This window comes from Erpetoichthys calabaricus, chromosome 1 (assembly GCF_900747795.2).
Source record: "Erpetoichthys calabaricus chromosome 1, fErpCal1.3, whole genome shotgun sequence".
Classification (NCBI taxonomy): domain Eukaryota; kingdom Metazoa; phylum Chordata; class Cladistia; order Polypteriformes; family Polypteridae; genus Erpetoichthys; species Erpetoichthys calabaricus.
In genome coordinates this window covers 356,724,000-356,751,701 of record NC_041394.2, presented here as the reverse complement: position 1 = coordinate 356,751,701, position 27,702 = coordinate 356,724,000, and the positions used below count along the sequence as shown (strand labels likewise).

General features: G+C 40.7%; 1 protein-coding gene across 1 annotated transcript in view; it reads right to left on the bottom strand.

Annotated features, from left to right (window-relative positions):
• Positions 1-9,890: 9,890 nt before the first annotated feature.
• Positions 9,891-27,702, bottom strand: part of LOC114642351 (zinc finger protein OZF-like) — a 449,463-nt gene continuing 431,651 nt past the window's right edge. Inside the window, exon 4 of the transcript XR_007934808.1 lies at positions 9,891-9,989. The gene's annotated coding sequence lies outside the window, so the exon portion shown is untranslated. The remainder of the gene's footprint in view (positions 9,990-27,702) is intronic.

The window sequence follows — 27,702 nt, the reverse complement described above, 5'->3', positions numbered from 1 at the left end:
TTTTGTTACTATTTGTAATTTCATTAACTCTGTGAAACGCTTCTCAATAGTGCCTGTAGTAACAATGGTGCCATCTAGTGACCAACTTTAGTATTGTCATTTTCTGATTCATATTTTTGCAAGATTTTGCAACGTTATCTATTTTCCTTTATGTGTAATTTGGGATCTGAGACTCGTTCTACTTTAACTTTTAATTGTATACCACACACACACACACACACACGTATATGTACGTCTATATCTGCATATTAGAGTTTGGATCTGAAATCTACTTTCCAAGTGTTTTAATCGACACCCTGCTGCGAATGCCAACTATTCCTGCACAACCAGAAGTTCTTCAGTTGTTTCTCTCCAATGTGTTTCTTTAATATCGGAAGGTGAATTTTGAACGCCATCACCTCTTGTTTTTATGGCTGGGACAAAAGGTGACGCATTCACCACCAAGGCTCATTTTTGTGCCAACCACTTGGAAGGGGCGTATTTTCTGACCTCCTTGTATCTTCGATATCATTAATAAGCCCAGCGTTGCTTCTCTTGGTATCCGTCAATAAGGGCGCGCACAAAAAGGCGACCTTCAAAAGGGCGACCTCAATTGGGCACGGAGAATAAAGGCGCGCGTAAAAGGGCGACCTCAATTGGGCGCAGCGAATAAAGGCAAACGCAACAAAATTATTACAGAAAATTTATTAGATAAAGGCAATGATTGAACGTATAAAAAGGTGAAAGCAAGAATATTAAAACATCCAATTAATTAATGCATGAACTTCTAACGAACTACTTCTAACGAACTATTTCTAAAGCTCTCTATATTTGACTTTAATACAGTTGAAAGTAACACAGAAAGATTTATTTAAATAAAGTCTTTACTAATGAAATACTCTAGTCTTTCATTTACAGATAAGCCATCTTTCTTTCAACCACCATGTCTCAAGGGCGAGTTAGGGATCATCCCTCAATTACAAGAAGTTAACATCAACTTTCATATAAGGAAGTGTTTAACAATTACTTATCTTGACAGCAATGACTGAACATATTTCATTGTTTTCAAAATTCTGAATGTATAGCCTTCGACTACGAGTAGATCTGCACTTTTGTTGCTCTTCACATATTACAGAGCCATTTCAACTAAATTATCTACGAACGCCTTTATTTGTCGTGCTCAATTGAGGTCGCCCTTTTGAAGCTCGCCTATATTTACGTGCGCCTTTATTCCCTGCGCCCAATTGAGGTCGCCCTTTTGTGTGCGCCCTTATTGAATAGAAACGCTTCACTTTGGTTTGACGATATCGTCGCTGTTTAAATCATTACAGTTACTGCCTGTGCTGTTCCTTTCGCTTCTCTCCCGTGCGCTTAATGTTTTGTATTCACAGAAATGAAAGACATACATTGTGCAAATAAATATAACTAGCCGACACCCGCCGTAGCACACAGCGGTGTAAGAATAGGAACGGAAAACGGTGAGAAAGGAATTCAGAAATCAAGAAGAAATGAATACTCCTTGAAAGACGCGGTTGTGAATATTGTAGGTGTTTTGGTGGAGACGACAGATAATGAGTCAAAAGATCTGACCCTAGAAAAAGCCACGAACATCTGACCGGGGCTGAAGAGTGGTTGTTAGAATTATTGTGACGAGTAAACAGCATGTGGACATGAGGAAGGCCGCGCTTCTGAAATTCGATTACGTAATCAATAAGAACCCCAAAAAGATGTTGTTGTAGAATGTCTGTAAGTAATTCCTTCATCTTAATCCAAAAGACTCGTACTACAATGTCAGGTCTGTGCTCCGGTCTTTGGCTATCCGACAGTCCATGTAGAATTACATGTGAAAGTGATAAATAAATCAGGCTTTCCGAATTTACGTACTATGGCCATGACATCCTGATAGTTTTGTTTCATGTATCTTGGACTTCCTGATAATGTGGACGGTAATCTGATCATTTTGCCTACACGTACGTTGTTATTTTCAGCCTTTTCTTGCGGTGTGTCTGATAGTCCTTTGTGTTGTTCCACGCGCAGATCTTGTTGATGTGATCTGAGATCGTTGAGACGCGCGCCCTCTGTTTTAACATACGCATCTACGACGGACTGTTGGAATAGTTTACCGCTGGAGTGTAAAATACTAAATGTATTCCTCATTGCTAATCTGTACCCGTAAAATTGGTGTTGAGTAAGCTTGAATCACTTGGGGAACATGTTGTAAATCTTTATGCCAGCCAATGTCTCTATAAGGGAATAAAAGTGTGTAAACCACAGGATCGCAATTCATATTCAGCGTGGAAATCTGTTTACAGGAGTGGTCTATGGGATAGATGCAAATGTCCCTTTCGGCAGGCGGTTCGCCGTCTTCTCCGACGAAAATCTCTGCAACATCGGTGTGACATGTCGGGACATTGTATCGTCGTAAATCCTGCTCAGGGTATTCCTTGTAAACCATTCGTACAGATGTTGTTGGATTGGACTGAGCGATTTCATGCGTGTGTTTGTGTGATTTAGTTGAAAGCGTTGATTGTTCTGAGCATGGAATCTAGCTGGACTCTGGAGAAGTACATTTTCGCTGCATGCAGAGTTTGATTTATTTTGTAAGCGTACTTCAGTAGCTTGTCGAGAAATGCCATGTCGGCTGGGGACCGGTTTTGAAATGGAAGCAGGACGAACCAGAAGAGAAATATATATAAGAGATGGGATAGGCCTTCAATTTCGCATATACATGCGAATAATTCAACACAATTATTGACTTTAAAATACTGCTTATGGTTTACAAAGCCTTAAATAATCTCGCCCCATCTTATATATCAGAATGTCTGACACCTTATAGTCCAAATCGTAACCTCAGATCCTCAAATGAGTGTCTGCTTAGAATTCCAAGAGCAAAACTTAAAAGAAGTGGCGAGGCGGCCTTCTGCTGTTATGCACCTAAAATCTGGAAAAGCCGCCAGTAGGAATTCGCCAGGCTGATACAGTGGAGCACTTTAACAAACTGCTGAAAACACATTACTGTAACATGACTTTCTGATAACTTCACCTTCATGTAATCCTGATACTCTGTATATTCAGGTCATTATCATAACTGTTCATGGTGGCTCTACAATCCGTACTAACCCCTACTCTCTCGTTTCTTTTCCCAGTTTTCTGTGGTGTTGACCTGCACCACCACCACCTGATCAAAGCACCGTGATGTTCCTCCATTGATGGATTAAAAGCCAAAAGTCTACATGACCGTCATCATCAAGTCCTTCCATGAGAACCCTAAATACAAAGAGGACTGATCATTTATGTGAGGTAGAATGTCCAGAGGGGGCTGGGTGGTCTCGTGGCCTTGAACCCCTGCAGATTTTTTTTCTTCTCTCCAGCCGTCTGGAGTTTTTTTTTTGTTTTTTCTGTCCTCCCTGGCCATCGGACTGTGCTATATAAATACATGTTATTGTTGTTACATAGTAAGTTGCAGATGTTTTATTGATTTATTTATGTTATAGGGAACAGATTTTTTCCTTTTAAATGCAATGAGTTCAAGTAAAAAGTCTCAAATAAATAAAATACCCAAGTAAAGATACAGATAACCTACCTGAAAATTCTACTCAATCACAGTAACGAAGTTGTTTTATTTCTATTCTTCCCACCTCTGATCCATCGCATCATCGTTAACAAATGCTTTACCTTCATTCTGTGCACATTCTCTCTTCAAGTTTCTTCTTTTTACGTTTTTCATGCCATCTTAGGTATCAATGTGACTTTCGCTCCTGTTATCTTCCTCCTGACTCTCAGTCAGCCTTCCCATCATTCCTGGCGGTAGACGTCACTCATTGTGCAACACGACTGTCTGGTGATAATCATTGATTTTGAATTAATTACCCCACAAACACAAGCCAAAGCTTTCCTGCCACTGCAGCGGAGTTTTGTTTAAATCAAATGTTTAATTTGTAATCAGATATTGTAAGTGCTTCATGAAACACATGACGGGGCTTAGCTGGCTACACACAGACAGGTGATGTTCATACTCCACAAATATAGTGAGGCTGAACTTGCAGCTTGGGGGCCCTTAGTGGCTTCGATGGCCCTCTGCTTCTGTGGAGACTTCATAGAGCAAGAAATGGCGCTGGATATTGTACACAATTATTATGATTTTCATCATTTGTAATGGCTCTAAATTATGTGTTTGCATGAGGACACCTGATTAAAAATTCAATTGCAATTAATCTCTCAGTTCAAATTTGTGATCGAAAGTCACTTTGTATTAATTACAATTTGTTATATTTACTTCAAGCAATTAATATTTTTCTTTAAAGCAGAAATAACCTGAGGATTACTTTCTAATACAAAACAGTTTTAATAATCAGTTGCCTCTGTATATTAAATTATTTTGATTTCTTTATTGAACAGTTTTGTGTAACAGAAACAAGTAAACAAACAGTACAACACTAATTAGTGAATGGCTCAAAGTAGGATTAATTAATACTTTGGAGCTTCATAACAATGCAAATTAGTTGGAACTTTGGTTATGTTAATAATTCTGTCTTTAAAATGATATGATGAAAAATAAAACATTATTGCGTTTCTGCCTATTTATTTAGCCAGTTGCTTAAGCAGACTTCAGTTTATTTCCACCAATTGTTTAAGTGATGATATCTCAGATACAAAAACAAAAGTTCACAAGTGACCAGTGCTGGGAAACGTCACTTAAATTAAATTAATTACATTGCTCATCCATCCATCCATTGTCCAACCCGCTGAATCCGAACACAGGGTCACGGGGGTCTGCTGGAGCCAATCCCACCCAACACAGGGCACAAGGCAGGAAACAATCCTGGGCAGGGTGCCAATCCACCACAGGACACACACAAACACACCCACACACCAAGCACACACTAGGGCCAATTTAGAATCACCAATCCACCTAACCTGCATGTCTTTGGAATGTGGGAGGAAACCGGAGCGCCCGGAGGAAACCCACGCAGACACGGAGAGAACATGCAAACTCCACGCAGGGAGGACCCAGGAATCGAACCCAGGTCCCCAGATCTCCCAACTGCGAGGCAGCAGCGCTACCCACTGCGCCACCGTGCCGCCCTTACATTGCTCATTACTTACAAAATCCTAATCTCCAGTTCAGCGCGTTTCTTTTCTTCACTTGTCTCGATGGGAGAAAAAACAAAGAGTCGTAGTAAAGCTGTACGCACACTGCATGTGTTACTGCCATGATGTGATTTAACTGATCGGTTACTTCAATGCATTTCTCAGTTTGCTATTTGCGCTTTGCTTGGAGCTTGTGATGGACAACACGTTACCTCTGGAAGGACAGGATCTCACATCGCAGTCCAAATGGTGAGATGGAATCCTCGTCTGTCAGCAGCCTCGGCCGAGCACTTCAAGCTTAGTGCACTGAGCCCGTTGTCTGAAAGGCCGTAGCGGCGCCCACAGATGGGTGGTCTGCAGTGTGTGAGTTGGGGTTTGGCTGAATGTGGAGATGACAGCTCAGATGTTCTCTTCTACATCAATGACCAGTGCACTAGAGATGAGGTTAGGCTCCTCCGCACACACTGCCTTGGCAATTTTGCTCTCGGGTTGGTCGGTTTAGCTTTCGGCTCAAAGGACCATGTAAAAGAGGGGATTCATGGACCTCTGGAAAATGTGCTAATTCACAGGGTTTGGCCAACAGAAAGCCGAGTGCAGGAGTCACCGTCAGATGACTGGAGATGACAGACAGGTGATTGTAATTTATTCAAAGCAACAAATAATATACAACAATAAAGTAAGCACACTGTAGGTAAACCAAGATAGTGGAATGCAAAGTCTCTCAGGAACAGGAAACCCCTTCTGGTCAAAAGGCGTGACTTTACTAAACTTTTTGACAATAATAATAATAATATTTACTGACGCTGAGGAGACTTTCAACATTTGAGACACAATTGCTGGCATTTCTTTTGCTTTTCCAGTATTAGCACAGACAGCTGAAGTGACCTCCTCATGGTGACACACTGCCAGTGCCTATCAGTCCTAACATATCAAATCCTTTTGAAATTCATTCTAACACGTCTTTGAAAGGTGAACATTGCTAGTCTAATATATAAAGCAGAGTCGATTTATGTGTGCGTGTGTGTGTGTTGTTTGTCCCCCAAACAAATCTGCACCAGGCGTCTGATCGCCACCAAGCTGGGCATGGGGCTCCTGTGTGACCAGAAGGTCATGGGGTATGTTTGGTTGGGAAAAATGTTTGTGGTGAACCGCAGGGCACCTTTTCGCCGAATGTTCAGCACAGGTCTCCGAACTTAAGATGGCCGCACGTTGCAACAGAAGTTCACCACGGCGCCATCTAGTGGCAGGTTTGGTCTCTGTGCGGCACAATTTACCTGTGTTTCTTTAAATTGCCAAGAGATGGTGGAAGTGTCCAAATATGAGAAGGCCGACCATAGACACAGAATTACTAAACACCGCATGACCAGCACCATCGTACGTCAACGTCGCTGCCACACTGTGAGTGGCACTGCTGTGGAGTGAAGTAATGGATAAAGATGCCTCACGCATGTGCTGCTTGGGATTGTACAAACCGCTGTACGCTCCAAACCAGATCCCGGGGGATTACATTTCATAGGTGAGGCTGAACAATTGTTTTAGTTATACTTCGCCATTAGAAAATACCATTTTATAATCTTAGCACTCAAGGTCACCTTACAATAAAATTAAACAACATTAGTAAAATTAAATCAAGATAATGATAAATCAAACATCAATAATTAGCAAACAAACAAAGATAACTGCCAGTAACAGTGCAAAATTCACAATTGGTGTGCCAGTTTCAAAAGAGAAGTTTTGAGGGCAGTTTTAAAATGTGTTATTGAATCAAGCTGACAAATATGAGAGGGAAGAGAATTCCAGAGAGACGCTCGAGCTCCCATAGCACTGAGTCTGACGTGTGGTACAGAAAGTCGAGCTGCAGATGAGGATCTGAGTGAGCGAGAGGAGTGTCAGTCTGTAGGAGATCAGTGAGGTTGTGGAGAGATTTAAATGTTAAGAGCGGTATTTAGTATTGTATTCTGTAGTTAACAGGGAGCCAGTGAACTTGAGAGAGAATCGGTGTAATATGTTCAGTGGATTTAGAACAGCAGGTTATTATCCTGGCAGCAGAATTTTGAAGAAGTTGTAAGCGATGGATAAGTTTTTGTGGGATGCCAGATAGAATAGCATTACAGTAATCTATATGTGAGGTGACTCGGCATTAACCAATACTTCAGTACTGTGTTGTGTAAGAACAGGACAAAGTATAGAAATGTTTCAGAGATGGAAGAAGGCAGTCTGAGAAATGTTACTTATATGGGTGGAATTATTTAATAATAATTATTATTATTTAATAATTGCCATTATTAGTGTATAAATGGATATAAATAATTACATTTAAACGAATTGCCAAAATCTGTTGTATGTAAACGATATTGTTTAAAACGTTATTGTGTTTTCATGAGAAAATCCAGTTTCCACGTCTACCTGTATTGCTTTAAATGACACTTTTGCCACTCACAATAGGGAGGACGCACTGACGTATCGTGTCGACTGGGCAACACAGTGAATGCGGCGTCTATCTATATATGTCTATGATTTGTTCGCTTTCTGACGTAGTGTAAATAAGGTAAACTCATTTCACTGTGTTGCGTATTCTGTATGTAATACCATGTAACACATTATAATTCTCCTGCATTATGCGAATATACCCATGTCACCGAAAAAAAAGACATACAATTTCACGGTCCACTTCAGATGCCAGTGAAAAGTCTATTACAAGGGCATCTCAAACGCCACAGCAGACACACTCCAAAGTGGAGGAACTTACAATAAAATGTGAATCAGAAAACTGTTTGTTCTATTTGTATGTTCTGTTTATTTCATTTGAGAAATTCACCAGTTATAGATTCCCAGGCAACGACGGGTAATCCTGTTAGTACCTTATAAAAGCTCTCTGAAAGAACATTTTCTGCGTGAAAAAAGAAATCCCACCTTTAGTTTAACATAACAGTTCAGTAATAATTTAACACAAAAATAACATGCAGGTATTTCAGAACATTTATATTTTTGGGGTGGTATGCCATGACAAAGGGTTGATAGTCCCCGGTGTAGATCTTCTCCAACGAAGCCAACTTCTGGAGGTGGCACCGAGTCTGAATTCTTTGTGGCCCAGAAGATTCCGATTTGTGAGAATTGTTGGCCACATCCAGTACTGCAATATGGCAATATGTGTAGCAAAGTGTACAGTAATCCCTCCTCCATCGCTGGGGTTGCGTTCCAGAGCCACCCGCGAAATAAGAAAATCCGCGAAGTAGAAACCATATGTTTATATGGTTATTTTTATATTGTCATGCTTGGGTCACAGATTTGCGCAGAAACACAGGAGGTTGTAGAGAGACAGGAACGTTATTCAAACACTGCAAACAAACATTTGTCTCTTTTTCAAAAGTTTAAACTGTGCTCCATGACAAGACAGAGATGACAGTTCAGTCTCACAATTAAAAGAATGCAAACATATCTTCCTCTTCAAAGGAGCAAACAAATCAATAGGGTTGTTTGGCTTTTAAGTATGCGAAGCACCGCGGCACAAAGCTGTTGAAGGCGGCAGCTCACACCCCCTCCGTCAGGAGCAGAGAGAGAGAGAGAGACAAATTAAAAAATCAATACGTGCCCTTCGTGCTTTTAAGTATGTGAAGCACCGTGCAGCATGTGCAGCTGCACAGAAGGTAGCAACATGAAGATAATCTTTCAGCATTTTTAGACGAGCGTCCGTATCGTCTAGGTGTGCGAACAGCCCCCCTGCTCAATCCCCCTACGTCAGGATCAGAAAAAGTCAGCGCGCGAAAGAGAGAGAGAGAGAGAGAGAGAGAGAAAAGTAAGCTGGGTAGCTTCTCAGCCATCTGCCAATAGCGTCCCTTGTATGAAATCAACTGGGCAAACCAACTGAGGAAGCATGTACCAGAAATTAAAAGACCCATTGTCCTCAGAAATCCGCGAACCAGCAAAAAATCCGCGAAATATATTTAAATATGCTTACATATAAAATCCGCGATAGAATGAAGCCGCGAAAGGCGAAGCTCGATATAGCGAGGGATCACTGTATTCTGTTTTTTAACTTTTTTTGTATCTTTCAGTTACAAATTTTCCCAAAAGCAATTATTTGTGTAAACTTAGCGTCATATTTGGAGTACGGATGCTAATTAATGTGACTCCCCACAAACGGCAGGCACCCTCAGGCGATGGTGGATGCTGCACAGGTAAGTCTGCTCTCTCCAAGCTTTTTCTAATTTTATTATATTTATTTGACATGTATATTATTTGGTAATTCTCAAGTGTTAAATAAGTTATGTGCACCCCCTGCCACTGAGTTCTTATATACATTTTTGTATGTTTTATTATCAAAAGCAAATAAACAAAAACAAAATAAAAAAAAAAAAAAAAAAGCATTTCTTCTTTTAGTGCACTGCCACAGTGTTAAAACGTAATTCGGCATGGTGTACAGCATGATCATGTGTATATTTTGGATTTTAATTTTTATTTTACATATTATTTTATTGATTTTGTATTAATAGTTTGTGTTTATAATTATTAGTAATTGATTTGATTTATTATTTAATAAGCTTTGGCGAGAAGCTGTTTGTATGAAACCCTGTTCTTTTTTTTTTGTTTGTTTTTGTAAAGGTAAGTTTTTTTATTTTCTATTATTTTAAAATAGCAAAACGCATAATATTATAAAGCTGAACTATTATTTATTGTGTGAGGCTATGTATATTGTAAAGCATTTTTTTTTTTTTTTCTGATGAAAGTGTATAATATATTGTAAACAGTTCTATATGTAACACGTATGTTATGAAAACAGAGTTGGGCGCGCAGTGGAGGTTGTAGGGGCTTTGGTGAGAAGCAGTTTGTGATGCCCTGTTCTTTATTTTGTTTCTGGAAAAGGAAAAAGGATATAAACTTCTATTTCTCCTCCATGTTGATTTGTTTTTGACACAACACTAAGTAGGATGGATTTGAGTCGTTACATGTGCTTACTGTCCAGGCAGGAGAGAACCTCACTTTTTAGTCAGGACAGTTCAGTTGTACTTCTCTCTGGTGTGAATTCTGGTGCGTCTCTGAAGTGTACTGCTCTGACAGATTTGTTTGCCACATTCCAAACAGCAATATGGTTTCTCTTTGAGATTCATTTCTCAACAATAGTTTGGTTTGCTTTCTTTTTAGGACACGACTGAACCTCACTCTTGAGTCCTGAAGGGTTCTTGTTTTTCTGGATTGATTTGTGAACTCCTACCGTTTTTATTCTGTTGTGAACTCTCGTGTGTATCTGAAGATGGCCTTTTCGTGAAAACTGTTTGCCACATTCATTACAGCAATATGTCTTCTCTCCGGTGTGAACTCTCGTGTGTCTCTGAAGACCGCTCATTTGTGAAAACTGTTTGCCACATTCATTACAGCAATATGTCTTCTCTCCGGTGTGAACTCTCGTGTGTCTCTGAAGACCGCTCATTTGTGAAAACTGTTTACCACATTCATTACAGCAATATGGCTTCTCTCCGGTGTGAACTCTAGTGTGTGTCTGAAGATCGCCTTGTTGTGAAAACTGTTTACCACATTCATTACAGCAATATGGCTTCTCTCCAGTGTGAACTCTCATGTGTATCTGAAGACTGCTCATTTGTGAAAACTGTTTACCACATTCATTACAGCAATATGGCTTCTCTCCAGTGTGAACTCTCGTGTGTATCTGAAGATGGCCTTTTCGTGAAAACTGTTTGCCACATTCATTACAGCAATATGTCTTCTCTCCGGTGTGAACTCTCGTGTGTCTCTGAAGACTGCTCATTTGTGAAAACTGCTTACCACATTCATTACAGCAATAGGGCTTCTCTCTAGTGTGAACTCTCGTGTGTATCTGAAGACTGCTAATTTGTGAAAACTGTTTACCACATTCATTACAGCAATATGTCTTCTCTCCAGTGTGAACTCTCGTGTGTTTCTGAAGAGCACTCCTGTTAGTGAATTCTCTGCCACATTCCACACTGCAGTGATTTTTCTTTCCTGTGTAAAATTTAAAACAAAAAGGAAAAAAAAAGCACTTATTTTCAATTCGCTGCCTTATTATCAACATTAATTCACATTAAATACATGATGGCTGAAATTAGGAACAACCTTTGATCAGCATAAGCAATTATAAAACTTTTGTTGCACTTGGAAAACACACTTAATTTGTTAATTTTACATTCTCTATTACAACTGCTCACCAGGGCCAAATGTATAAAACTTCTTTATGCTCAGCCACATATATGAAATCTGTTTCTTATGCAAAAGTTAGGATTTATAAAACTAGAACTTGCCATTTAAATTGTCCCAAAGTTCCCTCAAGTTTTGAGCATTTGTAAGTCCAATGCAGACTTTATTTGTGTTGGCATTTTAGCAACTCCAGGTGGGAAAACGAAGAACTGAATAGAAAATCTCATTTTATTACACATTTCACATTCTGATGTTTGACAGGCTACACAAGAAGCGAGTTTTGATGTATCACAATGACATTTTGGCTCATAATGATGACTTAGCTGATTCAGACTCCCTACTGACATCCTCTTTGAAGTGTGTGCTGAACTGCAGCCTTCATTACAGAGACCACCATGCAGAAATCACACAATCCCAGTTCTCTTACTGGTCTTAACAGCTGTAGGTTATTTGGCGATGGAGGCTTTTCAGTGTGAACTGCATGACCGGTGAGGAATCTCTCAGTCACCCTGAGCCACGTAATGCCATCTGTATGGGATGGTATACTTAAGACGGCAGAGAGATACATCCAATATCGTTACCATCAGGGTATGCAAGTCGTGATCAAAATGAAATCTGCAGCAACGTCTGCTGTCTTCAGCAGTGGTGGTCTTACTTGGCCTACAAGTCCCTTTATGATTACTGAGCTCACCAGTGTGTTCTCTCTTGTTATTGATATCCCAGACAGTTGAATTGGGTAATCTTAAGGTTTTCCGATGTCTCTAATGATTTCATTATTATTTTTCCAACTTCTTTAACTTTCATTGGCACAGCTCTTGCCCTCATGTTGAACAATGGCAACTACAGAGACCAAAGGTAGTCCGTAGGTAGGAGTAAGCTGAGGTGTCTTAGGCCTGCAAGACTAAAGCAATGAAACACACCTGAGGAATCACAAACACCTCTGGCACCAATTGTCTCAAACATTACGGTGCCCGGAAATGGGAGGACGATTCAGAAAAAGTGCTGTCATTTCTACAAGGTGTGACTGAAATGTTTGCAAATCCCCTTAAATGAAAATCAGTAATTTGTACTTTAATTACATCTGAATTATTTAATTTGTAATTTTAAATGGTGGATTAAAGGAGTAATGCAAGAAGAATGTTTCTTTGTCTCCACAATTATGGAGGGTACTATATAAAACAGAATGCCATGCCAAGCATGAAAAGTGCCCTTCAATAATTAGAATGTGTCCTGACATTTATCCACAATTGAACTAAAACCACTTGACACCAAAACAAACAACAAAATGTCTTCTTTCATTCACCAAAGCAAAAGAGAGCAATGGATGAGTGATGCCTCAGTGCACAGGCCTACAGAACTGCAGTGACCTCGGAGAAGAATTAGAAGATGAGAAAACCGAGGAACAGCACAGCTGTTGGTGTTTCAGCTCTACAGGGGAGAGGCAGGTGACCCCAGGACGGGTAACCTTTGTGACACGCTGGTGACATTTATACTCACCATTATAATGTTAAAGGGTATCTACTATCACGACTTATTTATGTTGAGTAAGCTAACATTTGCCAGGTTTTACTGTCTATTTGATGCAATGTGTGTGTTAATGTATGGAATTATTATCTCTGTTATGGCTGCAAAAATCAAGCAGTCCAAGCCTGCACTCAATGAAGAGCGCTATAAAGAAGAAATACAACTGAATTAAACAGTAGTGTTACACAAATTAATCAGTCTTGAATTAAAATTGCCCAGTTTTTGTTGTTTAATGTGAAATCGACTTGTAGTTTCTTGACTGGTCTACCGATTTCATGGCATGGAATATGTTAAGCTGAGGACACACGCAGCACTGACAGAGTGCACAGAGTGGAAACTGATGAAGAAAATCACTGCTGTGTGGAAATATCTTAAAATATCTGAAATGTGATAGGAATTTTATATATACAGTTTAAAATTAAAAAGATAGTTGCTATTTGTGGTGTATTTAAAAGAAAGACATTTGGTGTAACTAATTTGATGAGAAACGTTTAGGTACAACACACAGCTGAGCACATCGACATTCAACAATGCAGTGAAAGCAGGAAAACCGCTAAGGAAACAAATGTGGCTTAGCTGTCAATAATGGCACTGACTGAAAAGAACCAGACATATGATCAGGACAGGACAAAAAAAAATCAGAGTATCCCTCAAAAATAATTGTAATTTATCATTTTAGATACACCACCATTTTCTATAGTAAAAAGTTAAGGGCTCCATCCTTTAATTCTTCACTTGGGTGCACGATATACTCTGCCAAGCAGACGATCCTTTTCAGACGTAGCATTACCAAGATGAACACTTTCATGACATCTCATACACAGTGACATGCAAATGTGTGGGGACCCACCTGATGAAAATAACTGTTACTGTGAATAGTTAAGTCAATATCAGAAGAATTGATCCCCAAAAGCCATAAAGTTAAAGATAACACATTCTTTTCTGCATTTTAAACAAGATTTGTGTCTTATTTTTGATTTGTAGAGTGAAAAAAGGAGTACCCCAGATATGTATGTGCACCCCAAGAGATCAGAGGTCTCGGATATATTTTTACCAAGACGTCAGACCCTAATTAGCTCCTTAGGGCTTTGGCTTGTTCACAATCATCATTAGGAATAGCCAGACGATGCCAAATCCAAAGCTGTATAAATTCTCAGACTCCTCAAACCTTATCCCACAATCAGCAGCCATGAGCTCCTCTAAGCAGCTGTCTAACACTCTGAGGAATAAAATAATTTATAGTCACAAAGCAGGAAAAGACTATAGAAGATGTCAACGAGTTTTCAAGTAGCCATCTCTTCAGTTAGTAACGTTATTAAGAGATGGCAGTTAACAGCAATGGTGGAAATCAAGCTGAGGTCAGGATGACCAAGACAACTTTCCAAGACAAATGCTCATAGCATTGCTAGAATGGCAAATCTAAACCCCTGTGTCTTAAAGCTTCCTGGTGGTCTTTTGTAGTCAGACTCTGGAGTGGTGATGCACTGTTCTACTGTACAGCAACACCACCACAAATATGACCTCCAAGGAAGAGCCATGAAAAGAAATATTTTCTGTGTCCTCACCACAAAATTCAAAGGTTGCAGATGAACATCTAAACAAGTCTGGTGCATTTTGGAACCAAACCATGTGAACTGATGAAGTCAAAAAATAACTTTTTGGCCAAATGTGCAAAGGTGTGTTTGGAGGAAAAAGGGCACAGAATTCCATGACAAGAAAACATCTCTGACTGTTAAGGATGGGAGAAGATCAATCATGTCTCAGGCTTGTGTTGAAGCCAGGAGCACCAGGAACTGTTCACTGGTAGAGGGAAGAATGGATTCAATTAAATATTAGAAAATTCTGAAGCAAACATCACACCATCTATAAAAGCTAAACATAAAAAGAGTATGGCTTCTACAAAAGGATAATGATCAGAACTGCACCCCAGAATTCACAATGGCCCAAGGTTAACGTTTTGTCATGGCTCTCTCAGTTCCTTGATCTGAACATTAACGACAATCTGTGGTGTGACAGACTGCCTGGGCCCATTCCCAGCAGGGATGCCTTTAGCACAGAAAGACAGGGGGAGAGGGCTTATTCTGGATACTGTCTCCCCAGACCGATAGAGGGCAGCCCCCTTGGCTTGCAACAGGGCCACAGGTTTGGAGCATGGAAGCTCAACCTTGTTGGGGCCCATTGCCACCCCCAGCAGGTGCCTGGATGTTTACTGGGCCCTGTTTAGCAGCACTTCCACCACACCAGGAGGTGCTGCAGGAAGAAGGTCATTGGACGCCTGGGGCCCCATGTATAAATGGTGTGTACGCACAAAAATGTTGCATACTCCCGTTTCCACTCTCACATCGTGATGTATAAAAACTAAACTTGGTGTAAAGCCATGCACATTTTCACTCCAACTAAATCTTTGGTATATGCAAATTCCCCACTTGGTTATGCAAACTGGCGGCACCCAGCGTCAATGTAGTGCTTTTGTTCCAGTGTGGTTTCCCTTTCTTTTTTAGATCCACATCCCTGACACGGCTTTATCAAATACACTGAAATTGACCACATATCTATCTATCTATCTTATTATATATATATATATATATATATATATATATATATATATATATATATATATATATATATATAAAGGAGAGTTGGGATCCGTGTGGCTGTGTTTATGTAGGAACGGAGAGTTAAGGTGGGTGTTGGAGTCACGTGATCATCTCCCCTCCCATTCACCTCATTTCATTCACTTCATCTCGCTCCTAGCTGAGCTCCGCAGTGGACACGGTTTTGCCGTTCTTTTTCCATAGTGTTTAGTCAAGTCAAGTCAAGTCAACTTTATTTATAAAGCACTTTACATACAACAGCCGCTGACCAAAGTGCTGAACATAGGCTAAAATAAATTTTAAACAAAATAATAAATAAGTAAAATAAAATACAATAAATGAAACTAATTAAAACATAGTAAACACAAGTAAACAGAGTTAAAACAGAGTAAAATCAACTGCTCACACAGGATCAAACGCCAAACCAAAGAGTTAAGTCTTAAGAGCAGACTTAAAAATGGGCAGTGAGGAGGCCTGTCTAATGAGAATCGGCAGTGAATTCCAGAGCTTTGGAGCCACAACGGTAAAAGCCCTATCCCCCTGAGCTTTCACTGAGTCCTCGGCACATCCAGAAGCAGCTGACCAGCTGATCTGAGTGAGCGGGAAGGAGAGTGCATATGCAGCATCTCAGCGAGGTTTAAGGACTTCAAAACAAATAAAAGAATCTTAAAATGAACTCTAAACTGAACAGGCAGCCAGTGCAGTGAGGATAACACAGGTGTAATGTGCTCATTTTTTCGCGTGCCAGTTAAAAGGCGTGCAGCAGCATTTTGCACCAGCTGGAGCCGAGACAGGGTGGACTGGCTAACACCAACATACAACGAATTACAATAGTCCAGCCGGGTTGTAATGAAAGCGTGGATTACTGTTGTAAATTGATCTTTGGAAAGAATGTTTATCTTCGCCAAACGTCTCAGCTGAAAAAAACAAGATTTCACCAACGCGCTGATCTGACCGTCCAGTCTAAAATCCTCATCTATCCTAAAACCCAGATTTGTAATGACAGGTGTACCATATTGTGCAAGGGGACCCAAATCCACAGGAGCAGAAGTAGAAACAGACCCACTGGTGCCCCCAGGACCAAAAACTATAACCTCTGTCTTATTTTCATTAAAATTTAAGAAGTTTACTGCCATCCAAGCTTTCACCTCTTCTAGGCACATAACCAAAGTTTGTATGGAGTAAGCATCCTTGCGTTTGAGGGGAACATAAACCTGAGTATCGTCTGCATAACAATGGAAAGCAATTTTATGCTTTCTAAGAATAGAGCCAAGAGGCAGGAGATACAAAGAAAATAGCAGAGGACCAAGTATGGAGCCTTGTGGAACCCCACATGATAGTGAAGCAGAGGAGGATCTAAATTCATCTAGCCTCACTGAAAAAGTTCTTTGAGTCAAGTATGATTTAAACCACGCCAAGGCAGTACCACGAATGCCCACACAATGCTCCAGACGAGATAATAAAATACTATGATGTATAGTATCAAAAGCAGCTGTTAAATCGAGCAGAACTAAAATCACATAATCCCCTGAGTCTGTTGCCAAAAGGATGTCATTAAAAACCTTCAGTAATGCGGTTTCAGTACTGTGAAGCGGCTTAAAACCAGATTGAAACACTTCGAGCACATCACTTTTATCTAAAAAGGCTTTCAATTGAATATACACACTTCTCTCCAAAATTTTGGACAGAAATGGAAGCTTGGAAATCGGTCTAAAATTGGATAGAACAGTGGGATCTAGGCTTGGTTTTTTGATCAATGGTTGCACTATGGCATGTTTAAATAAAATAGGAACTACGCCTGAGGAAAGGCTGCTATTGATAATAGCAAGAACAGATGGCCCTAAAACAGAAATAATCTCTTTAAAAAGAGAAGGTGGGACAACATCAAAAGGAGAACCTGAGGGCTTTGATTGACCAACAATCTCATGTAAACAAGATAGAGTCACCTGCTCAAACTGATAAAAAACAGCAGAGCAGGGGAGAACAGCTAAGGGGTCATAAACAGTGAGAGGTATATGAGCCCTAACATTGTTCACCTTATCTACAAAGAAGTGCAAAAATTTCTCACATGTCTCAAAAGAAGGTTCCATGCAGGCATTCTGTGGAGCATTTAAAACCCTATCTATAACTTCAAATAACACACGAGGTTTGTGATAGTTTGACAGAATAATATTTGACATGTACGCTCTTTTGGCATCTTTCACAATAAACTGATAACGACGCCAGCAGTCTTTCAATACTTGAAACGATACATGCAAATTGTCCTTTCTCCACTTGCGTTTGGCTTTCCGGCACTCGCGTCTAACAGCGCGAGTTGTGTCATTCAGCCAGGGCTCAGATTTCATTTTAGGCTGCCTGGTTTTTAATGGAGCCACAGCATCTAAAACAGCATCTAAGTGTTTAGTCCTTTCTCCGTTACTGTTTAGTAGACGCGGTGCTTACTGAACAGTATTTTTTCGTTTAGTGTTTCTACATAGTGTTTCTTAATGTTTTGTAGACGCGGTGTGCGAAAGGAGAGTTGGGATCCGAGAGACTATGTTTGTGGAGGGATGGAGAGTTAAGGTGGGTGTTGGAGTCACGTGATCATCTCCCCCCCATTCACCTCATTTCATTCACTTCATTTCGGTCTGAGCTGAGCTCCGCAGCTGACGCGGTTAGTCCTTTCTCCTTTACTGATTTACTGTTTAGTAGACGCAGTACTTACTGAATAGTATTTTTTCCTTTAGTGTTTCTTAGTGTTTAGTAGATGTGGTGTGCCAGTGTTGCGGTTTAGTGTTACTTTCTACTTCATTTTTGTACTTTAGTGTTTAATAATAAATAATAATAATTCATTACATTTATAAAGCGCTTTTCTCAGTACTCAAAGCACTAAAATAGTGAGTGATACTTAAATGATAGCAGTGTAGAAGCAGCATGGCACAACGCAGCCGGAAGGACAGGCGGGTGTGTTAGCATAGGTGAGCGGCGATAGCAAGCAGCATGAGGAGGAAGCAGGATTTGGATGTTCCAATACACAGCCATAATCAGTAACGCTTGGTAATTACAGGCGTGATCGCCCCGGAGCCATAAGCCAGGTTAGTATGAACATCAGATCAGTTCCTGGTCATAGAGTACTTTAAGATGAAATGGGAACAGATCAGCATAGCGAATATAATCACGGAGACAGATCATCCTGAGGTGCTAGATCGCCAGGTACAAAGAAATGTTCGTAGGTCTCGTCCCGTGATCCACCGACTCAGCTGTTCCCAGTAAAATGGAGTCCATAAAATCTGTAAATATTAAGCCAAATCCATGCAATTCAAGTCAGCTGTATCCACGGAGTATACGTACAATAAACAAAATAAAACAAGCATAAGAAAGTGTAGAATTAAGGCGAATTTTGCGAAAAGTGCTGTTAACAGGAAGGAGCGGCGACGACAAGCGTGCGCCAGCGTCCCCTCAGCTGCTACAATAAAGCAGTTATAATAAAGAAGTTTAGTAGACTTTTACTTTATCTCATTTAGTGTTCTTCCCAGCGGTGTTGCCGTTTTTTTTAGTGTTAGTGTCTACTTAGTGTTTGTGTTTACTGTTATGGAAGGAGTGATCTTACCACTGTCAGATTTTGCAATGAATGAGTTGGTAAATAATGATTATTTATCAACAGATCACATGAGCAAATTCAACGAAATTTTAGCTGCACATACAATTTTCCAACCTCAAGAGGTTTTGCTAATGTGGACTCCTGACATACCTATAATGCCCATTCCACAAAATGCAAAACATATTCAAATATGACCTTCTGCAGCTACTGAACGAGTGACTCAGTGGGTGTGTACCTATTATGATGGCGCTGTAATTCATGTTTATGACAGTTTAAACGCTGATTAAAAAATTGAACCTCACCGAAGAGCAGCTTCGTTTCCTTCATGCTTTGTTTCCTTACAAACCTCCCATAGTTTATGAAGATGCACAGCAACAATTAAATCATGCAGATTCTATTGTATTCTCAATTGCATTTGCTGTGTGTATTTCTTTAGGAATTAACACAAGTGATCAAGTTTTTACTATTTCTTCAATGCAAAATCACTTACAAATAATTTTTGTTACTCGACAATTGCTTCCATTCCCTGTCGAAAGTAGCCGACGGGCGACACCAGTTACAAGTATTCAGTGCGTTCAAAGACCTGTACGAAGTACGGCCATTAACACAGTCACTCATAAAAGGGGAGATGACTCGGTGCAGGAAATGGGGATTGAAACTACCTTGGAAGACATGCAATCAACAAGACGATTAAACAGATCTCAAGAGAGGTCTTCTAGGTTGGAAAAAAGCACTTGGCTGCCAAAACCATATATATCATATATATCTACACATCTATATAAATAAAAATGTAAATGTTCGTTTGTTCAAAACCTTAAATCCCTGAAAGTTCTTCACCGATTGCTTTGAAATTTTGACACAACGTTGCATTCGAATATGCGCGTGTTTTTATATACATATTATATAGATGTCACACCTGTGACAGGTAAAAACATGCTTTTTTTGAAAACACAGCACCATCTGTTGGACATAAAAGCAACACACGCTATACTAAATATTTTACGATTCTATTCCAATGTTTCAATCAAATACATTTGTAAGTACATGAATAAAGGCAGCGACATGGCAGTTTTTGGCGTGCAACCAGAAAGAAGAGATAGGAATGCGGTCATACATATCGATGAAATCGCACAGTATTAGGCTGGAAGATACATAAGCAGCAATGAAGCTGTATGGCGAATTCTTTCATTTCCCATATATGAACGAAGTCCAGATGTTGTTCAGTTAGCAGTACATCTAGAAAATGGACAACGTGTTTATTTCACAGCTGCACATGTGCAACAAATAGCCCTGAATCCACCGGCTACAACGTTAACTGCTTTCTTTACATTATGTCAAAATTAAAACACTGCTGTATTCAGAAGTGCCTACGTATTACACATGGAATGCGAGTAGAAAATCATTTGAACAACGCAAACGAGGAGAGCGAGTCAACGGACAACCTGGCGTATTCAAAGAAACTACGATAGGCAGACTGTACACCGTGCATCCCAATCAAGATGAATGCTTCTTTGTTCACATGCTGTTGGTAAATGTGCCCGGTCCAACGTCTTTCCAGCAACTGAGAATTGTCAATGGCGTTACACATGCCACATTCCGAAGTACATGTCAAGCTCTGAATTTATTGGAGAACGACCGACACTAGGATGTATACTTTAATGACGCGTGCAACACTTCACATCCAAATCAAATTCGTGCATTTTTTGCAATCATATTGACCGCCTGCTCTCCATCTCCAACACAGTTATGGGACGTGTTGATAATGATTGAAGATTTGTGCTTAGAAATCGCGAACAAAGTTCTCAATCAGTTGGAAATGCCATCACCGAATCGATCTGCTGCTGCTTCGTTCGATGTAGAATTGCGTCGTGAACAAAATTACAACACGAGTGATCTTTTGTCGTATGTGCAATCAAATATTCCTAAGCTAATGTTTCAGCAAAAAGGCATTTACGATCAAATAATGCAAACTGTCAATAACGGGGTTGGAGAAATCTGGACATTGGGAACGGAAAGGTGTCGGTTGATCTGACCTCAGGACGAATTTCATTGCCTCATAACTTCTGCAATTTAGTGACTTCAAAAGAAGAATTGGTTGAAAAAGTATATCCCAATATTCAAACCAATTATAAGAATCACGATTGGCTGAGTGAACAAGCTATTCTTGCGGCCAAAAACAAAGACGTCTACGAACTTAACAATATTATTCAGTCTAACATTCTGCACAGACAATGGAACAACAAAAAATATTGTATACCCACAAGCATTGTGAAATTAGGCATATTAGAAACGTGCGCTTTCTCTTTTCTTTCTTTTCCATTTAACCAGACTGAGCCACAGCAACGTGTGGCCGGGTACAGCTATATCTATCTATCTATTATATATATATATATATATATATATATATATATATATATATATACATATATACATACATACATACATACATACATACGTATACACACACACACATATACAGTATACATACACATATACATCTATACTAATAAAAGGCAAAGCCCTCACTGAGTCACTCATCACTAACTCTCCAACTTCCCGTGTAGGTAGAAGGCTGAACTTTGGCAGGTTTCATTTCGAAATTCTACACGTAACGGTCATAATAGTCGACAACGTCCGCCATGTTAAACTTTTTTATTTATGGCCCCATCTTCACAAAATTTGGTAGGCGGCTTCTCTGCGCTAAACGAAACCGATGTATGTACTTATTTCGGTGGTATGACACCACTGTCGGCCGCCATATTGAACTTTCCAACGGTCTTTGTTACTTAATGGGCCCATCTTCAAGAAATTTGGTACGCGGGTTCCCAACGCTAACTGAATCCTACTTACGTACATATACACGTCCATAGCCTGCAGCTCGGTCCACACTCTGAATCCTCCAGGCACTCCTGAGCATAATCTAATTTTCAAGGTTGGGGCACCAATAATGTTACTGAAAAACTTACAGCCACCGAAACTTTGCAACGGCACGAGACTTCAGGTCCCATGCTTGCAAAAGAGCCTAATTGAGGCAACTATTTTTACTGGTGGTGGTTCAGGGGAGAGAGTTTTTATTCCTCGCATCCCCATTATACTCTCTGATCTCCCATTTCAATTGAAACACCTCCAATTTCCAGTAAGGCTCTGCTTCGCAATGACAATTAATAAGTCTCAGGGACAGACCCTACAAAAGGTTGGCATTGATTTGAGGCAAGATTGCTTTTCACATGGCCAACTATACGTTGCATGCTCAAGAGTAAGCTCAGCGCACAGCTTGGTCATATTACAACCGGAGGGGCGAACTGACAACGTGGTATACAAAGAGATCCTTAACAAATAATTATTGGTACATTTTCCCTCAGTTTATTATTTAAAATTTTAAAGCAGTGCTTTGCCGCTGCGAAGCGCGGGTGTTTTGATAGTTATTAATTAATTTAAAGCATCTGATTGTAATTAACCTGTCACAATATAATGGTTAACGGAATGGCTGAACTATTCCAAATACCATAGTAGCTTTAGCGTTGTTACTCTCAAGTATTTATCCCACTGCATCTGAGTGTGGAATCACAGCTCTACAGCAGCTGATCGGAAAGAGAATTATTGGGATACAGCATCAAGCACACGCTGCCTCAGCCATGCTGTCTATTTAAACTGATCTCAGAAGGCAAATGCTTCAGAGCCTTTCCTGAAGGGACATTGTAGTTCAAAAACAGTTTCATCCCAAGAGCTCTAAATGCACTCAATCAGTCCAAGTGCTCCTTGTAGAACTGTTTGTACTTATAAATACAATCACCTCACTGTAAACTTGCAATATAGTTATAATATTGCACAACCCGAGTCGCTTTATACAGCGCATATTTACATATAATGGTGATATCATTTTTAAGATGAAATGCAGCAAAATATGTTTATTCCATTATATAGCTATGAAGAGGATGAAGAATGGAAAAGCCGTTGGTCCAGATAACATACCTATGGAAGCATGGAGGTGTTTAGGAGAGATGGCAGTGGAGTTTTTAACCAGATTGTTAAATGGAATCTTGGAAAGTGAGAGGATACTTGAGGAGTGGAGAAGAAGTGTACTAGTGCTGATATTTAAGAATAAGGGGGATGTGCAGGATCTGTAGTAACTACAGGAGGATAAAATTGATGAGCCACAGCATGAAGTTATGGGAAAGAGCGGTGGAAGCTAGGTTAAGAAGTGAGGTGATGATTAGTGAGCAGCAGGATGGTTTCATGCCAAGAAAGAGCACCATAGATGCAATGTTTGCTCTGAGAGTGTTGATGATGAAGATTAGAGAAGGCCAGAAGGAGTTGCACGGTGTTTGCGGTAGGAGTAACAGATGCATTCAAAATGGAGGTGGGATTACATCAGGGTTCAGCACTGAGCTCTTTTTTATTTGCAATGGTGAAGGACAGGTTGACAGACAAGATTAGACAGGAGTCCCCATGGACTATAATGTTTGCTGATGACATTGTGATCTGTAGCGATAGTAGGGAGCAGGTTCAGGAGACCCTGGAGAGGTGGAGATATGCTCTGGAGAGGAGAGGAATGAAGGTCAGTAGGAACAAAACAGTATACATGTGTGTAAATGACAGGGAGGTCAGTGAAATGGAGAGGATGCAGGGAGTAGAGCTGGCGAAGGTGGAGGAGTTGAAATACTTGGGATCAACAGTACAGAGTAATGGGGATTGTAGAAGAGAGGTGGAAAAGAGTGTGCAGGCAGGGTGGAGTGGGTGGATAGAGAAGAGTGTCAAAAGTGATTTGTGTCAGAAGGGTATTAGCACGAGTGAATAGGAAGGTCTACAGGACGGTAGTGAGACCAGCTTTGCTATATGGGTTGGAGAAGGTAGCTGGAGGTAGCAGAGTTAAAGATGCTAAGATTTACCTTGGGTGTGATGAGGATAGACAGGATTAGAAATGAGGACATTAGAGAGTCAGCTCAAGTTGGACGGTTGGGAGACAAAGTCAGAGAGGCGAGATTGCACTGGTTTGGACATGTGCAGAGGAAAGATGCTGAGTATATTGGGAAAAGGATGTTAAGGATAGAGCTGCCAGGGAGAAGGAAATAAGGAAGGCCTAAGAGAAGGTTTATGGATGTGTTGAGAGAGGACATGCAGGTGATGGGTGTAACAGAACAAGATACAGAGGACAGAAAGATATGGAAGAAGATGATCCAATGTGGCAACCCCTAACGGGAGCAGCCGAAAGAAGATGATGACATTATACAGATAAAATGTTAACATCATTTAAATAATCTATACAGTGATCCCTCGCTATATCGCGCTTCGCCTTTCGCGGCTTCACTCCATCGCGGATTTTATATGTAAGCATATTTAAATATATATCGCGGATTTTTCGCTGCTTCGCGGGTTTCTGCGGACAATGGGTCTTTTAATTTCTGGTACATGCTTCCTCAGTTGGTTTGCCCAGTTGATTTCATACAAGGGACGCTATTGGCAGATGGCTGAGAAGCTATCCAGCTTACTCTCTCTCTCTCTCTCTCTCTCTCTCTCTTGCGCTGACGTAGGGGGGTGTGAGCAGGGGGGCGGTGTGCAGCTGCTTCCTGAAGGACATGCTGCACGGAGCTTCGCATACTTAAAAGCTCAAAGGGCACGTATTGATTTTTTTTATCTGTCTCTCTCTATCTCTCTCTATCTTCCTGCTCCTGACAGAGGGGGTGTGAGCTGCCGCCTTCAACAGCTTTGTACCGGCGGTGCTTCGCATACTTAAAAGCCAAAAAGCCCTATTGATTTTTTTTTTGACTGCTTGCTTTGCACTCCTTTGAAAAGGAAGATATGTTTGCATTCTTTTAATTGTGAGACAGAACTGTCATCTCTGTCTTGTCATGGAGCACAGTTTAAACTTTTGAAAAAGAGACAAATATTTGTTTGCAGTGTTTGAATAACGTTCCTGTCTCTCTACAACCTCCTGTGTTTCTGCGCAAATCTGTGACCCAAGCATGACATTCTAAAAATAACCATATAAACATATGGTTTCTACTTCGCGGATTTTCCTATTTCGCGGGTGGCTCTGGAACGCAACCCCCGCGATGGAGGAGGGATTACTGTATTGTTAATAATTTAATATGTGACAACACGGTGTTGATGTTCCTGCCTCGCGCTTTATTCTTGCTGGGATTGGCGTGACCCTGGATGGATAGAATAATTAAACATGTGCTACAAAGATTTGAAGAATCGGCGTTCAAAGCTTACAGATGGCTTGACATCAATTACAGAGCTGATTGTGTGGTGACTTGGAGAAAGAAAATGAAGGACAGGAATTGGGGGTTAGTACGTTCTAAAGCAGGGGTGTCAAACTCAATTGCACAGGGGGCAAAAATCCAAAACACACTTTAGGTCGCGGGCCAAACAGGATAAACATTTATTGAACACACTAAAACTAATGTTTTAAAACTTTAAAACTTTTAAAACTTAACTTTTTTGAACATTAATATGAATAAAAACAGACAGGAATATTATTCCGGAATAAATCAACTCAAAACTTAAATAACTTATAATATTTTGCTCTCCATAAAAATATATCCTGTCTAAATTATACAAGTTAGAAATAAAGTAAACTGTAAAAGAACAAACATTCAAATTTCTTTAATGACAAAATAAACTACGTGATTAAAGTGGAAATTTCACGATTAAAGTTGACATTTCAAGCTTTTATCTCTGTACCCTAATAAGCTTTCATATGACAGGTGGGCTACATCTCACCTTTTCACAGTAACTTTTTCGGGCACTGTGCGACTTTGTGAACTTGAACTTTCGAGTTTCTCCACCACTCTATGTCACTTGATAAACTTCCTTTTGTTGTTAATACCACTGTTTAAACCTACAAATAGTATGTTTTTCCTTTGCCTCCTCTTGGTATTCAATGAAATTCTTCAATTTTCCCCAGTGCTTTTGCCATCGTCTTTTCAAAGAACAGTGAACTTAAGGGCTATTTATATTGATTTGCATATTGAAAGAGGCATAATTCTAGGAGGATTTGGGGACTGGTGGCAGGCGCGTGTGTTACTTTTCACGCTGACCGGAATTTATGGAGCAGAAGAATGTGGAAATTGGCATACACACAGATTTATCCATCTGGATATTTTTGTGCATACGCACATTTCTGCTTTTGCACGTAGGTCATGTTTTAGTGTGAATTCTATGCACAGCATTATGCATGAGGCCGCTGGACTCAATCTAAGTGCCCTATAAAAGGGGCCAGTCACCACTACTCAATGGCCAGAGTAGGGAGGAAGAAGGACAAAACCTGTGAGAAGGAGTGGAGGTTAAAAGGACTGGAGGCAAGAAAGAATGTGCTTGGTGTTGTGGACATTGTGCTCTTGTGGGGAGCAAAGAAAACACTTCTCACCTGTAAATAAAGGGGTGCTGTGTGGAGAAACTTGTGTCCTGCCTGTCTGTGTCGGGTTAGGGTGGCTGTACACACCCTGGAGTTCACAGTGAATAGAACTCAAAAGAGCAATGCATGCAAGACGGCCCAAGAATCTCACAGAACTAGAAGCCTTTTGTAGATATGAGTGGGTAAAAATCCCCCAAATAAGAACTGAAAGACTCTTAGCGGGCCACAAAAAGTGTTTACAGGCTGTGATTTGTACCAAACAGGGTGTTACTAGGCAAGGACCATGCAGGTGCCCTCCTTTTCCTTCATGCCCTTTGACCTTTTTATGCTACTTTTTGTTACTTTAAAACAGTAAAGGATGAAAATAAAAAAAGTAATCGAGCTTAAAATATTAAAGAAAATTGTCATCTACAACTTTATGCCTTTTGGTGATCAGGTCATCTTTTTCTTACTTAGCTGGTCACAGTAACAGAAATTTTGCTCAGGGTGCCTGAACTTTTGTATGCCACTGTGAAAGCTTTGCTGTTAGGGAATTCAATCTCTACATGTTGTGTGAATGGATCAAGACGAGCGAGAGGGCCATTCATGGATTGTTCTTTGTCTGTCACCTCCTCTTAGACTCACCCCGTCATGAGCACAAATCTCCACACAACATCACTGGGAGGACCACTGAGGCAGACCAATTATGCCAACCTGAGGAGTGGTAAAACTGCACAGGCAACACAAAGTGCTTATCTCACTGCTTCACTGCTTATTAAGGAAATTAAAGGCAAAAGGAATAAATAAAAAAAAAAAAACAAACCTCCTATGAAGAAAAACAATTTTGGACGGTGTTTTCCCTTGCCCGGACGCGGGTCACCGGGGCCCCACTCTGGAGCCAGGCCTGGAGGTGGGGCTCGATGGCGAGCGCCTGGTGGCCGGGCCTGCACCCATGGGGCTCGGCCGGGCACAGCCCGAAGAGGCAACGTGGGTCCCCCTTCCCATGGGCTCACCACCTATGGGAGGGGCCAAGGAGGTCGGGTGCAGTGTGAGTTGGGTGGTGGCCGAAGGCAGGGACCTTGGCGGTCCGATCCTCTGCTACAGAAGCCGGCTCTTGGGACGTGGAATGTCACCTCTCTGAAGGGGAAGGAGCCTGAGCTAGTGCGCGAAGTTGAGAGGTTCCGGCTAGATATAGTCGGACTCACCTCGACGCACAGCTTGGACTCTGGAACCAATCTCCTTGAGAGGGGCTGGACTCTGTACCACTCTGGAGTTGCCCCCGGTGAAAGGCGCCGAGCGGGTGTGGGTATACTTATTGCCCCCCGACTTGGAGCCTGTACATTGGGGTTTACCCCGGTGGACGAGAGGGTAGCCTCCCTTCGCCTTCGGGTGGGGGGATGGGTCCTAACTGTTGTTTGTGCGTA